Source organism: Magnolia sinica, chromosome 5, assembly GCF_029962835.1.
Source record: "Magnolia sinica isolate HGM2019 chromosome 5, MsV1, whole genome shotgun sequence".
Lineage (NCBI taxonomy): Eukaryota > Viridiplantae > Streptophyta > Magnoliopsida > Magnoliales > Magnoliaceae > Magnolia > Magnolia sinica.
This window is the reverse complement of record NC_080577.1, coordinates 78,463,483-78,478,459: the sequence shown is the minus strand read 5'-3', so window position 1 is coordinate 78,478,459 and position 14,977 is coordinate 78,463,483. Positions and strand designations below refer to the sequence as shown.

At 39.0% G+C, this 14,977-nt stretch overlaps 1 non-coding gene across 1 annotated transcript; it reads left to right on the top strand.

Annotated features, from left to right (window-relative positions):
• The first annotated feature begins 8,996 nt into the window (after positions 1-8,996).
• LOC131247699 (small nucleolar RNA R71) lies at positions 8,997-9,102 on the top strand. Its single transcript, XR_009171971.1, has one exon. It is a non-coding gene; the product is annotated as a small nucleolar RNA R71 (small nucleolar RNA).
• The last annotated feature ends 5,875 nt before the right edge of the window (positions 9,103-14,977 follow it).

The window sequence follows — 14,977 nt, the reverse complement described above, 5'->3', positions numbered from 1 at the left end:
TTCCTGTACATGCTACTTATAGCTTAAAGGACTTATGCAAGCTATATATTAAAGAAATAATTAGACTACATGGAGTACCTGTATCTATCATATCCGATCAGGATTCCAGGTTAACGTCTCATTTTTGGAGGAGTTTATAGAAGGCATTAGGAACCACTCTTGATTTTAACATCACTTTCCACCCTTAGATTGATGGGCGGACTAAACGAGTGAATCAAATCCTTGAAGACATGCTCTGAGCTTATGTGCTTTATTTCAAAGGGAGTTGGGATGACCATTTACAATTGATTGAATGTGCTTATAATAATAGCTACAAGGCGAGTATCAGCATGGAACCATATAAGGCTTTGTACAGGAGGCCTTGTAGATCTCCAAAAACTTGAGTAGAAGTTAAAGAAGGCAACTTGCTTGGGCAAGACATTATGTAATAGATGACTGAAAAGATTTTTATCATTAGAAACCACTTGTGCATGGCCCAAAGTCGCTAGAAGAGTTATGCTGACAATCGCAGAAGAGATCTAGAGTTTGCAGTTGGAGATCATGTCTTTTCAAAGATTTCTCCAATGAAGGACGACATGAGGTTTGGTAAAAAGCGAAAGTTGGCTCCAAGGATATAGGTCCGTTCAAGGTTCTAAGTCGGGTTGGTGTTGTTGCATATTGGCTTGCTTTACCACCTCAGCTGTCTGGTATTCATGATGTTTTTAATTTTTCGATGTCAAAGAAATATGAGCGAGATGTTTCTCATATTATAGACTATAACCATTAGAGATTCAGGAAGACGCTTTGTACATTGAACAACTAGTTTGTATTCTTGACCAGAAAGACCAAGTGCTTTGATCGAAAGTTATACCATTAATAAAGGTTCAATGGAGTCACCACAACAAGGAAGAGGCTTCTTGGGAACAAGAGACTAAAATCAAAGAGAAATACCTTCACCTGTTCGCATGTAGGTATTTAAATTTCGAAGACGAAATTTCTTTTAAGGAAGGTAGAATGTAATAACCTGATTTGATATTGACCGTCAAATTTTAACCATTGATCGATGTACTAAACTAATCCAATATGACCATTGTTCTGCATGATCAACCTATCCAATCTCAACCATTGATTTGAACATATCCAAATCTAACAATCCATTAATTAATAAATTCAACCATGCATCTGGCCATCCATTCAAAGAAACACCCGTCCAACCATTCATATGCTGAAAATCATCAGAATGCTTGTCATCCATCTAAACTAAACATCTATCTTGATAGTCATGTGACCACCCACAATTCTACCTATCTATCTGACCACATACCCAATGTGGGGTCTATATCAAATGTGTTCACATAACATCTTCTAGAAACCACCGTTCATCATCATTTTATCTAACCCATCCTCATATCCTACCCATTTGTCTCACCTCCAATCCACATGTACATTGATGTCCAGTCTCCGATCAAACATAATTCTACCTAACCATACATTTATCAGTCCATCTAATCATATATTAATTCATCCATCTATTTACATCAACCGTCATGCATCCATCAAATATTACACACCATGTACACCCATTACATGTACAAACCCCCCCCCCCCCCCCCCCCCCCCACACACACACACACACACACACCACATCTATTGCCATATACACATGCACCACACAAGACACACTTTGGCACACACGTAACACACGTGAGTGTAAGCTAGACATTGTGCTTGCACATGTTTTAAATGAGAAAAAAAAAAGAAAACTGATGAAATGGATACGTAAGGGAGTGAAGACCAAATGTTCTCTTTCAAACGTGTTACATGTGTGAAAGAGTCTATAAAAGCCAAGAGGCTTGAGAGAAGGGGAGGTTCTTTGACATGAGACATGAAGAGAGAAAGAGAGCAATACTTCTCCCTTGCCATTGACATGAGGGATATTGAGGTGAGGAGGTGAGGAGGTGAGGAGAGAGAGAGAGAGAGAGAGAGAGAGAGAGAGAGAGATGAAAAATAAAAAGAATATAGGGAAAGAAGAGAGAGGGAACTGAAAAGAGGGGGAGAGAGAGAGAGAGAGAGAGAGAGAGAGAGAGAGAGAGAGAGAGGAAGAAGAAGAAGAAGAAAAAAAAAGAGACAAAGGAAGAGATAGAAAGAACGAGAAGAAAAAAGGTAAAAAAATCTAAGTTTTTTCTCACTTGATATTTTAAGAAAATATTTATTTTATTTCTTATAATAAATTCCATTTGGTTTCCTTAAAAAAAATTCTTTTATTATTATGCGAATAATTCAATTTTTTTTAATTTTATTTTACTCTTATTGATTTATCTATTTGATTTATGATTTGTTGTGTTTATTTATGATGATTTTTATTATTAGGTCATTTAGATTATTTATTTATTTAGTTGTCTTTATTTTAATTAGCAAGCATTGATTTAATTTTAAATTTAGATTATTGTTTAACAATGCATTAATAATTCTTTTATTATGTGAGTTTAAGAAAAATAATAATTTAGATATTTTTTTATTATTAAAATTTTTTGTAGAAACTTCAAGTTCACATATACTTTTCCAAACTCTCAGATCTAATGGATTGTGTTGCATATTTATTTTCTACGTGAAACTTTAATAATGTACGAACGGTTTATAGTGATTAAAAATATTGTCTTTAGAAATATTTTACTCGTGAAATATTAAAATCATATATCCTTCGAACAGTTTTTGGAACACCAAAAAATAGGTCGGGTGATCAAGTCTTATGGGTTGAAAATTTCTAAAGCCTAAACAGGTGGGGCAACTTAGACCGATAGGTTAGAAGTCCCAGAATCATAATTAATACCTTTTAGAACCTCTACCATACCCTTTAGGTGGGTGAACATGTCAGGATAGAAAAAGATTCCTACTGTTAGGTTCGATAGGGTAGTAGTATGACCAGATAATACAAATGGGTCCCTAACCAATTGCCTTTTGGATGGGTAAGCATGTCACGCAAAAGGTTCCTATTGCCAAACTAGGTGTTGTATTGGCGCAGGTGTTGGCCAACCGGTGTAAATTGACCTTAGTGTTGAAAAGAATAAATTGCACTTACTATTATGGATTATAGTATATGTTGATTTCAATTATTAATTGTTCACAACCCCAAGTATAGGGTCGGATTTAGTAATAATCTTGGTGAGACCAAGGTCGAATCCATAGGGACTAATCATGTATGTATTTTGAAATTAACTAGAACTAGAACTAGAAGAAGATCTAAATCTAAATCCGGAATATAAGGGAGTAATTGAGAATGATGTTGATTCAAACTATCAATTGAAAGGTGGGAACTAGGGTACTAAGGATTCACTTGTAGCAATCAGGATGTTGCCTTATTTGATTCAAGAAACACAATTGGAATCAGAGTCCTATCTTATCCAATTAGAAGATGAGAAAATCAAATCTCTAAACTTCTCATTGACCTAATCTTCAAAGGAGTATTGTGAGGATTAGAAGGGATTCCATCACCCTACCATGCCTAGGAGACAATGGTGAATAACAAGATTTTCCAATCTCACAATCTCAAAATAGGAAAAGAAGATATCTAAAGCTATCACAACATCTATTGTAATTTGAGTTACTATAAATCATAGAAAATTAAAAATATTCCTTTAATATCAAACTTGAAATCAATGAGGTTCATCAAGAACAAGAATCAAAGCAAGAAAATCATCCCAACAAACTACAAGCTTTACGTCTTAGCCTTAGCTAAGGGGTTTAGCCAACCATAGACATGATTAGATCTAAAACCATAAAGAAAGCATTAAAAATAGAAAAGGAGAAAAGAAAAACTCTTGGGAGGCTGCTCCGCCCTTTTTCTCTGCTTCTTAAAACATAATTCCCTTTTAAAAGTTCTTAGGAAACCCATATTTATAACTTTGTCCTTCTAAATTCGGAAAACCGCCTCAAATTTATGTTGTCTGCATAACTCTGCGTAATGCCTTCGATGTCATCGAACAACCTTTGATGTCATTGAACGTAACATGAATCCGGAAGTCGCGCATTTTTGCATTGTGTAACACCTTTCACAATGTGTAACTCTTCTTGTCATCAAACTTACTTTCGATGTCATTGAACGATGTTCGAGTAATCGAGAATGTGTCTAGAGAGTTCTAGTGAGTTGTTCCAAAAATTCACAAAAATCTTGATGTCATCGATTTGCCTTTGATGTTATCGAGCAGCTCTTTGAGCAATCGAACATGGCTTCGATGTCATTGATAAATACATTCAATTTATCCAGTGACCAAACTTGATTTTCATGTAATTCTTAAATGTCATCGATCGCTGGCTTTGATGTCATCAAACAACCTTCAATGACATAGACACTGTGAATTTTTGCACTTTGTACTTTTGACTTCCTTCCTTTTCCACTTGGTTTCCTTGAATCTTGGGGTCTTGAAATTGTTCACAACCCCAAGTGTAGGGTCGCGATGTAGTAATCTCAGTAAGACCGAGGTCGAATCCACAGGGACTAATCTCATGAGTAATTCTGAAAGCAACTAGAAGTAGAACTAGAAGAAGAAGTAAATCTAAATCTGGAATTAAAGAGAGTAATTATAAAGTGGGCAATTAGAAACTTAAGAAATTCAAAGGTGGGAACTAGGGTTTTCAAGGATCCACTTATAGAGATCAGGGAGATTTATGCTTGATTTAAGGACACAACTAGAATCAGAGTCCTATCTTATCTAATTGGTAAGAGGAGATTTGTCAGATCTCTGAACTTCTCATGGATCTAATCATCAATAGATAAGAATTGTGAGGATTTGGAAGTGATTCCATCACCTAACCATGAACAGGAGACAAGGTAAACAATAGGATTTACCAATCCCACAACCAATCATAAGAGAATTATGAATGTTAGGAAGGATTTCATCATCTTACCATGCCCAAGGGACGATGATGAACAACAAGATTTCTTAATTTCACAATATCAATTCAAGAAAAGAAGATATTTCAAGCTATCATAGATCCATTGTAATTTGTCACAACAAACCATTAAAAACTAAAAATATTCATTAATAATCAAACTAGAATCCAAGAGAGTTTAACAAAACATGAATCAAAATGAAGAAAACATCCTAATCATGCTACAAGCATCACCTTTTAGCCCTTAGTTAAGAGGTTTAGCCAACCATAGACATTATTAGACCAAAGTCTCTTATGAAAAGCATAAAAACAACTAACGAAGAAGAAGAAAAACTCTTGGCAACGTCTTCTCCACCCTTTTTCTCATCTCCTTAAACCTTAGAAGATGGCTAGGAATATCCTATAGACTCCTATTTATAGTTTTGCAACTCCAACTTCCGTACCGAGTTGGAAAAAATCTGAAAATCGACTCAAATTTACGTAGTCTGTGTGCTGTCCACGTAACCTTAGATGAGTTGAGAAAAACCTTTGACTGGTCGAGGAAAGTCTTTGATTGGTCGAGGATTGTGTGAAATTAAAAGTGCATGTTGCTGGGGTTCGAGTTGAGGAATCTTTGACTAGTCGAGCAGGGGCGCTTAGACTAGTTGAAGCAAACAGATTTTTAGGGTTCCTTTTCTTCACTTCAAGTCTTCAATTCTCTTCATTCCTCACTTGGTTTTCTTAGATCATTGGCATGTGAATTCTTAATTTTTGGTCTTTTAGGATCCAACCTTTGCTTTGGTGATTCTTGAGCGTTAAATCCATACTTTTAGTATCCTTTTCAATCCAAGCTCTTAAATTCACCTTGCAACACAAACATGAGTAAAATAGGACATTAAGCAGTATCATGTTCATAAAACCAAGATATAAATGGGGTCTAATATACAATATTTGACCCTCAATATAATTCCCAACCAACATTTTGCTAGTCTCGAGCAAAGTATGCGAAAAATAAATCTCACTACTTAATGTCAAAAATCTTTTTCTGAAAATAATATTTTCTGCACTCAAGGATGATGAGTATAATTAAGATATGAAAGTTAGATGTCGAAAACCTATAACCCAATCACATAAGCAACCAATCAAATAAGTTTTTGATCCACTAAATCCAAGCATAATTTGTATATCAAGTTTTTCAATATGCTCAGTGAAAGTCAATTTACTTCCCATACAAATACTATCAAATCATCATGTTAGCTATGCTCATCACTTCAAGATCAGTTTGAAACTCAAGTACTGATTCCAAACTTATCCCCCTTTCCTTCTTTTTCCAGTTTTTGATTTTATATCATTGGTCAATTTTTATTCATTCTTTTTTATTTTTGCATTCTTTTCCAGTCTTTCCATCCTTTTCATTCTTTTTCATGACCTCTTTGTCGATCTCCTATTTTTTAACTGGTTCTGTTCTTCTTTTAAGGTGGATAAAATTCTCCAGACTCGATTTTCACCATCTATTAATGATTCACATACTAACAATCAGAAATTTTAGTGCGTCATACAAAAGGTATTATTGAATTTAATGTGTCTTGTGATTTAAATTAACATGATATTTAAACTACCTCTTAATCAATTGAGTGCAAGAACTTAGGTGATTGGACTCCAGCAATTCAAGATTCAATCTTTATCTTATCATAATCAAAGCATTCTTAAGTACAAAATTCATCACTTCCCAAACAGATTTCAACTTGAAACATTGAATTTTTTTTAAAAATTTTGCTCAAAACTGAGAAAACACTGATTAGGTTACCTAATCTACCATCCCTAAATGAAAAATCTACATTGTCCTCAATGTAAAAGAATAATCATGTAATGCAAAAAGAGATAATGAAAAGAAAATGGAAGTGATGGAAAGGTAATACTTGAAGAAGGAATTTTGAGGCGTTTCCAATAATCTTAGTGTGAAGATAGGTTAGCACAAAGCAAAACTCAACAGAGTATAAGCAAACTATCCTAAACAGTGAAAATCAAATTATCCTAAAATCCATGAAAGTAATAAACTTAGACTAGAAAAAAAGGAAAAAGCTACTTAGTCATGCAGCAAGGTTCCTCCTCCGGCCAATATCTTAATAATTTCCTCAGTAAGTTTCTTAACAAGATCATCCAAAAGCCCCTTTTGTAATAGGCTTGGATGCCCTGGAGTATGAATTTCTAGAGAAAATTATGGATCTCGGCATAAGGTTTCCTTTTAATCTCCTGAGGTGTACAAAATATATATGATTCACCTGCAGAAGATAATTTCTCAATATTAATAAGCTGAGGTGAATGAGAGACCATAAACAATTGAATAATAAAAGGGTTGTTCTCCGTGGTCCCTTTAAAATCCGAAGTTGTATGCTCTGGTTCAGAATCTATCTCCTACACCTATAATGGTAAGATTTTAGTGTTAGTGGAAGGAGTGACATCAAATTCCTAACTAATATGATCGTTTGAATCTGCAAAGTGTGCCAGATAAACATCCAGAGATTCAGGAGTTTTCATTAAAAGAGACTCATCATCTTCAAATGTATCTATCAAGTTCATTTCATGGGTCGTCCTCATCCTCTTGTGGCTTGTGCAAATGAAACACATTGAATTCTACCATCATATTCCTGAAAGATATTTTCATTACTCTATTCTCGCAATTGATGATGGCATTGGCAGTGGCCAGGAATGGCCGACTTAATATGATCAAAATTTGAGCACCCATATTTGAAGCTGAGTGTGTGTCCAAGACGATGAAATCTACTGGGTAGTAGAACCTATCAACTTGGAACAACACATCTTCTATCTTACCTCTCGGTATTCTAGTCAAGCAATCATCTAGTTGTAATGTTGTTTTGGTAGGTTTCAACTCACCGAGGCCTAATAGTTCATATAACGAGCATCGTATCAGATTGACACTTGCCCCAAGGTCTAAAAGTGCATTAACAACCTTGAAGTTTTTGATCACACATGAGATCGTAGGACTTCCAGGATCCTTATATTTTGGGGGAGTGTTTTGATTGATTATGGCACTCACCTATTTGTACTTTTAGCTTCCGCTTTACCGCACATAGATCTTTCAGGAATTTAGCGTAAGATTGAAACTGTTTAATTTCATCCAACAAGGGGGTGTTGATCTTGACTTGTTGAAAAACCTTTAGAATATTTTGACTCTCACTTAACCTTTTTGATGTGATGAGACATTGGGGAAATGGGGCCACGAGTTTGTATCAATGCAATGCCTCTTTGTCATATGGAGCATTGCTAGATTCACCACCATCTTTTGAATTTTTGGATTCCTTAGGTTTCTCAACCTTCATTGGAACTCTTTATCTTTTCTGTTTCCACTTTTTAAGGTGATGATGGTCTTAACATGTTCCAAATGCTGAGTTGAAGATTTAAGATCACATATCTCACATTGTCTTGTTGGGTTAGGTTACTTTTGGGCTAGAAAGATCCCGGTCTCCCTAACATTTAGTTGTGTCTCAAGTCTTGTAACCAAAGTCCTAAGCTCATTCATAGGCTGCAGTTGCTCTTGCCTAAATGCATCTAATGTATCCTCAAGGGTTCTCCCTAGTGGAAGTCCACTAAATGGCCCTTGTGGATAATTAATTACATTTGTAGTTGGTTCATGTCCCCAATTAATATTCCACTCATCAGGAGTGTGCGTTTCAGAATTTGGTGCACTAAGTGGTCATTGATACATGTTTGTAGTATCTCCTTGAATGTGAAACACCTCTTGAAAAGTTGTGATTGTAAGACAATCTTTGATTAGGTGTACACTGCTCACACAAATTCCACATACAGTTTCGATAATTGCTTTAAGCTGAGTTGATTCCTTCCTGGATTTCAAGTCCTCAATTTCTCATGTGAGAATTGCCAACTCTACATTAATATCATCTTCCTTCTTGAGTATATGTATTCCCATCTCTCTTGGCATTTTCATAGAAGTACTAGCTTGGTTTGATGTGTCCCATGATTGAGCATTTTCAATTAGCATGTCAAAGTAATCCCATGCATCTTCTGGTTTCTTATCCATGAACTCGCCATTACACATCATCTGTATGAATTGGTGCATGTTTGGATTGAGTGCATCATAAAAAAAATCAATTGTCTGCCAAGTTTCGTAACCATGGTGTGGGCAGGCGAGAAGTAAGTCTTTGAACTGTTCCCAACATTCAAAGATGGTCTCATTATTTTCTGGGAGAAGTTCATTATTTTCTGTCTAAGAGCATTGGTTTTATGAGCCTGGAAGAACTATTTAAGGAACTCCTGGCACATCTTTGTCAATGTGCCAATAGATCTAGGCCTTAATGAATGAAACCATGATTTGGCCTTTTCTTTTAGAGAGAATGGAAATAATTTAAGGCTAATTGTATAAGAAGGAACATCATTAAAATGTATGGTTGTAACTGTAAGCCTCGTATCCTAGACCGTACCGTTCCTCAGACTCTTGTGGTCCTCCTGTTCAAATTTTGGCGACCCGTGATGCGTAGATAGCATTTACACGTGACCCTGAGTCGCATCTTGTTGATCTGGGTTAACTCGACCCGAGACTTGTACCCTAGTGACCGCGCCGTCGCCGCTGTTCCAATGCCACATCTTGTGCACCGATGTGATACCTAGGACAGGAGTTGTGGGCCCGTGTTTGTTTTGAGAAAATGCCACGTACTGTAAATCTTGAGAAGAGAATCTCTATAATCTATCAAATCAATCCCATCAATCAAGTCCAGTACACATCCCATCACACCCATCCCTCTCACACCTTAAAGTCAACAACACCTATACCTATCCCATCCCTTCTTACCAAAAAGGTCAAGGCAACCCATCCTTCCCATGACATCTCTTACACACCTCTCACCTCTCTCTCTCTCTCTCTCTCTCTCTCTCTCTCTCATTCCTCACTCCGTTCTAAGTAACTCCCAAGGAGAGGATGTCCAAGCTTCCAATGGAGAAGCTATGGTGTGGCCCACTTCCTACCCCTTAATCTCTCATCTCCACCCTTCAACCTTCATCAACTTCCATCAAAGGGAAAGCCAAGAAGTTTAGGAGTCCAAGGAGCCAAGAAGAAGCGAAATTGGTGGGTGATCTTGATATTTCTTCCATTGATTTCTATTTGTGGGCCCACTTGTGGTGGGACCCACTTGATGTATGCATTGAGTATAGGGAGGGCTCCTAGTGACGGGGTCCCTCCCCTTCACACGTCTCTCTCTCTCTCTCTCTCTCTCTCTCTTCCTTGATTGTATGGCCCACTTGATGATACATGTATTTATCCATGCCGTCCATCGAGTGGGACCACTCGGCAGTCCATTTGGATGGAACTGATTGAAGGAAAAACATAAATATTAGCCTGCTTCAAGGCTAGTGGGCCACGCTGATGTGGACCCTACCTGATGTATATGGCTTCCATGTCGTCCATCCATCTTGTTGTCTAACATGATGGACCCCACTGTAAAGTTTACATGGACGGTGGGATGCACCGTGTTGTATCTATTTATCCATGCTGTCTGTCCATTTTTTTTGGACGTGAGACCCACCCCACACGTGTGACACGTGTTGGGCCCACCTTGATTGTTGGTATATCCAAATCGTCAGATCCCTGGATGGTGGGATGAATCGGCTGGTGTATCTCACCCATCTAACTAGCTACTGTAGTGACATTATCAGGCTCTGTGGGCCACCATGCTGCATGTGTTTCTTCATCCGTCCATTTGTTTGGACGTGGGGCCCACCCCACACGCATGACACCTGTGGTAGGTGGGACCCACCTTAAGGTATATATATTCTATTTCTGCACCGTCCCTCTGGACGGTGCTGTGTGGCACGCACCATTGATGCATGTATTATATCCATACTATCCATTTTTGGGACGTGTGGACCCCAGTCATGATGTATGGGTTTTATCCTAGCTGTTCATCCATCTGGACTGACGTCCCCAAGTTCTGAGGGGCCTGATCATGGGGTATGTGTTATATCTCAACCGTCCATTCATCTGGACGTGAACCCCACCCCAATAGTTGTTGTTCACATCAGCAAAGTTCTGTGGGTCTGATACGAGGTATGTTTTATATCATCCACCCATTTAATGCATGTGGGGCCCACCACACACGTGCTGCATGTGTGGGATGGGACCCACCTTGGTGTATATGTGCTATATCCACACCGTCCATCTAGATGGTGCAGGTGTGGGGCCAGCTGTGATGTATGTGTTTTATGCACACCGTCCATCCTAGGACCATGATGCGTGGGCCACCACGCTGTACATGTTGTATCCACATTGTCCAGTCCAGCTAGATGTGGACCCCATCTATGTGGCCCACCATGATTTATGTATTATATCCCCACCGTCTAGTAAGAGATGGTGGGATCCACCATTATGTATGCTTTGATCCACACCTTCCAGTTGGGACGGTACTGACCGACCTGATGTGTGTATTTTAATCCACACCATTCATCCATTTTTTGGATCGTATGGTTGACCCGTGGGATTCACTATGATGTATGCTTTGATCCACACCGTCCAATTAAGAGGCCCACGTTGTTGCAACCCTGATAATTTGGACCCAGTAGTTGTATCTATGTGGCCCACCATGATGTGAGTGTTATGTGCGCACTACCAATCCATTTCTCTAGGCAATGGGCTACCTTATGAGGCCCATGTGATGTATTTGTGGCCTATTTGGCGAGGCCCAATATGATGTTCTTACGACCCATTTGATGAGGCCCGATGTGATGCATATTAAGCCCGTGTGAGCAGCCCATTGCGATGTATACGAGGCCCTTGTAATACGTCCCATTGCAATGTGTAAGGCCCATTGTGATGTATGAGAGGCCCATGTGATGTGGCCCATTGTGATGTATTTGAGGCCCATGGATGGGGCCTAATGTGATGTATTTAAGGCCCATGTGATGTGGTTCACTTGATGTATATGAGGCCCATGTATTGCGGCCCACTTGATGTATATAAAGCCTATTGTTGTGGCCCATGTATTGCAGCCCATTGTGATGTATATGAGGTCCATTAGTGAGGCCCAATGTGATGCATATGTAGCCCATGAGTGAGGCCCATCGTGATGTGTATTAGGCCCTTGAGAGAGGCCCATAGTGATGTATATTAGGTCATTGTGTGAGGCCATAGGCCCACTATGTGTTTGGCCCTATGAGAGCCACTCCTTGGGAGTAATGTTGGTTGAATGTCCACATTGATGGGCAATGATGGTTAAATGTCCACATTGTGACCTTCCCTTAGGCCCTTTGTTAGGCCGATTATCGATGCCCGTTATCTATACCGATTATAAGTATGTGACAACATAGCATCATGATCCATGCCCATACGCATCATCTCCATATTTACTATGAGATTTAATTGACCATTGCATATGCCATAGGGCAGGTTATTTATGGGATTCCCTGATAGGCGATGTCGTCCCACATGAGCACACAGTATGTGCAGGATTGATGCACGATTGGATTGTATGACTCATGCATATTGCATTTTGTGATATGACTACTGTACGCCCTAGCAACATCTGGGCCGTGGCCTCCATAGGCATGTCTTGGATGGCCAGATGGGACACCGAAAATATTTGGTTCTAGTATACGGGTGTCATAGATGTCCCTTGGTGAAAATCCCTAAACCCTCGAGGCTAGGGGATGCTCCAACTTCGAGACTGAGTGGATACATAAGTGCACAAGGGCTGTATACCATTAGTCCGCATCTTCCACTATGTCGTGGTTGGTTGGAGGGGTGTGACCTTATCCACTTGAGTGAGGGGGTAATATTTAGGTTGAGTTTGACCAGCTTGAGTAATGGGTCCGTTATCGATGAGTCGGGCCTGATATTGGCAAGCGGATAGTGAGGTCTCTTCCACTTACCCATTTGTGCACTCGGATAGGGGTGACAAGCTGGCGTAGAGTGTACTAGACCCCGGTGATGATCCCAGAGATGTACGGTACTGAAATGTGGATTTATTGAGCAACAGTTACATACTTAACATTTTACTCATTCATTCATTCATTCACTATCCACTCAGGTGGTGGTGCGCAACTAATTTTTTGTATACCTTCGTGATAGCCAGGATTTCGGTTGGGGCACGTGAGCAACCTGAGATTAGGAGTTTACCACATTGAGTCTGGCTATCCAAATTTAGGTATGAGACTAGTTTGGATAGAAGTCTCTTGTGATGGACCCTATAACCTGTGATACTACGTACTATCATCCCGACTTCACACTCCAGCTTGGTCATTTTATTCGCACCGCATATTACATTGTATCCTCAACACATATCATCTGGTTTATTATGCTTCTGTTTTGCATAGCCTGAATAAGGTTGATGGTATTATGGACTTGCTAGGATCTGCATAACGTATTACATCCGCGGCATATGACATTTTGGGTTGCTATGTTTCTACATTTATATGGCCTACATATGGTTAATGGTATTTGTGGACTCGTCAAGATTTACATATTATATTGCTTCCTTAGTACATGATATTGGGTTATTATGTTTTTGCATCGCATAATCTGGATAAGGCTAATGGTATTTATGGACTTACCAGCATGTTTCCGCATTGGTCTGATATTGCATAGTTAGCACTTACCTTGCACACACACTTACACCACCCTCTAAGCTTTCTATAAGCTTATACACAATAGATGTGTGCAGGTGGCGTTAAGTCATAGCAGCATTAAACTTGGAGCATGCAACTGTCTTCTGGAGCTTTGATTTTTTATATATATATTTTCCTTTCAGCACTGTATTCAACTTTTATATTAATGGATATGTGATGAGGATGTTGCCTTTGTGATTTGGGTAAACTTGTAGTTATGCTTCTTATGAGATAAATGTACACTGAAAAATCCTCCTTGTAGGATCCCAGGATCGAAATCTGGCGTATGGGCACTAGAATCCAAGAATGGGGTACTATGGAGGCTGTCGGCACTGGATTCGGCAATTGAGAATTCTGTAAGCCCGATTTCTGAGTTTGGGGTGTGACAGTAACAATCTCTTTAAATTCTTTAATGTGCATATATGAATTTTTTGAATTAAGTCCATGGAACTTAGGAAGTAATTGGATTATCTCAGGTTTGAAGTTCACGTTTCTTGTATTGATTGGAAGAATTATGCAAGAAGGTGAACTTGTTCTCACTGGTTGTAAATAATCTCATAATGTTCGAACTGGGGGAACTCAATGCACTTCATTCTCACTGTGCACCGTCCTAATAGGTGGTGTGTGATGCACTGGTGTAACGTTTCGGAAAAATTCGTACAAAGACCCGAGTACCACCTCCGCCAGAAATCTCTAAGGACCAAATTCCGTTAGAAATTAGATGAAATTAACTAAGTGCTAAACTACATTAGCTGTGAAATTAGCTTGAACCACTTTAAATACGAACTGCAAGACCTAAAACTTGTAGAATCGTTAACGCTATATCACCCTAAAACTTAGGATCTATCTCAAAACCCAATTGCTCTTGGGAGCGCATCGAAACTCTGTATCGGACCTGAACCTTTCTGGACTTGGCAACCATCTCAGAAATCAAGTCCTAAATGTATTTAGAAATGCATAACTTAAGCCTGGAGCGAAGTGTGTGAGAAACGCAAATATCTTTAGGAAATGAACTGAAACTTAAGTGAATTAAGTCGTTCGCTTGCAGGCCGAATCTAAGCTTTCAGACCGTCAGAATGTGACCCAATTACACCCTTGGATCAGGAAAAATTTTCAACACATGTCAGTGTACTTGTGACCCTGATTGAGTATCGGTGACCGTTGAATTGAAACTGGTCCCCTGTGGCCGATCCACTGATCTGATCGAACGGAAATCTTAACCTAACCTAGATCCAATGTCAGGGAGCTTAAGTCCGACCGCATGTAGAAAAGGGGCCTCCAGAATAGCTCCGTTGGACAGAAACGGCCCCTATTTGGTTATAACCTAAGTATACCATGGCCCTGGGGCCATTACGTTCAGTTTTGGGCCAATATAAGCCCCTTAAACCCTCTCTCTCTCATTCCATACGAATTTGGAAAGCCTTAAGAGAGAGAAGAGAGAAAAGAGAAGGAAAGAGAGAGAAAGTGAGAGTGAGAGTTGGCGTTTGTTCCTGGGATT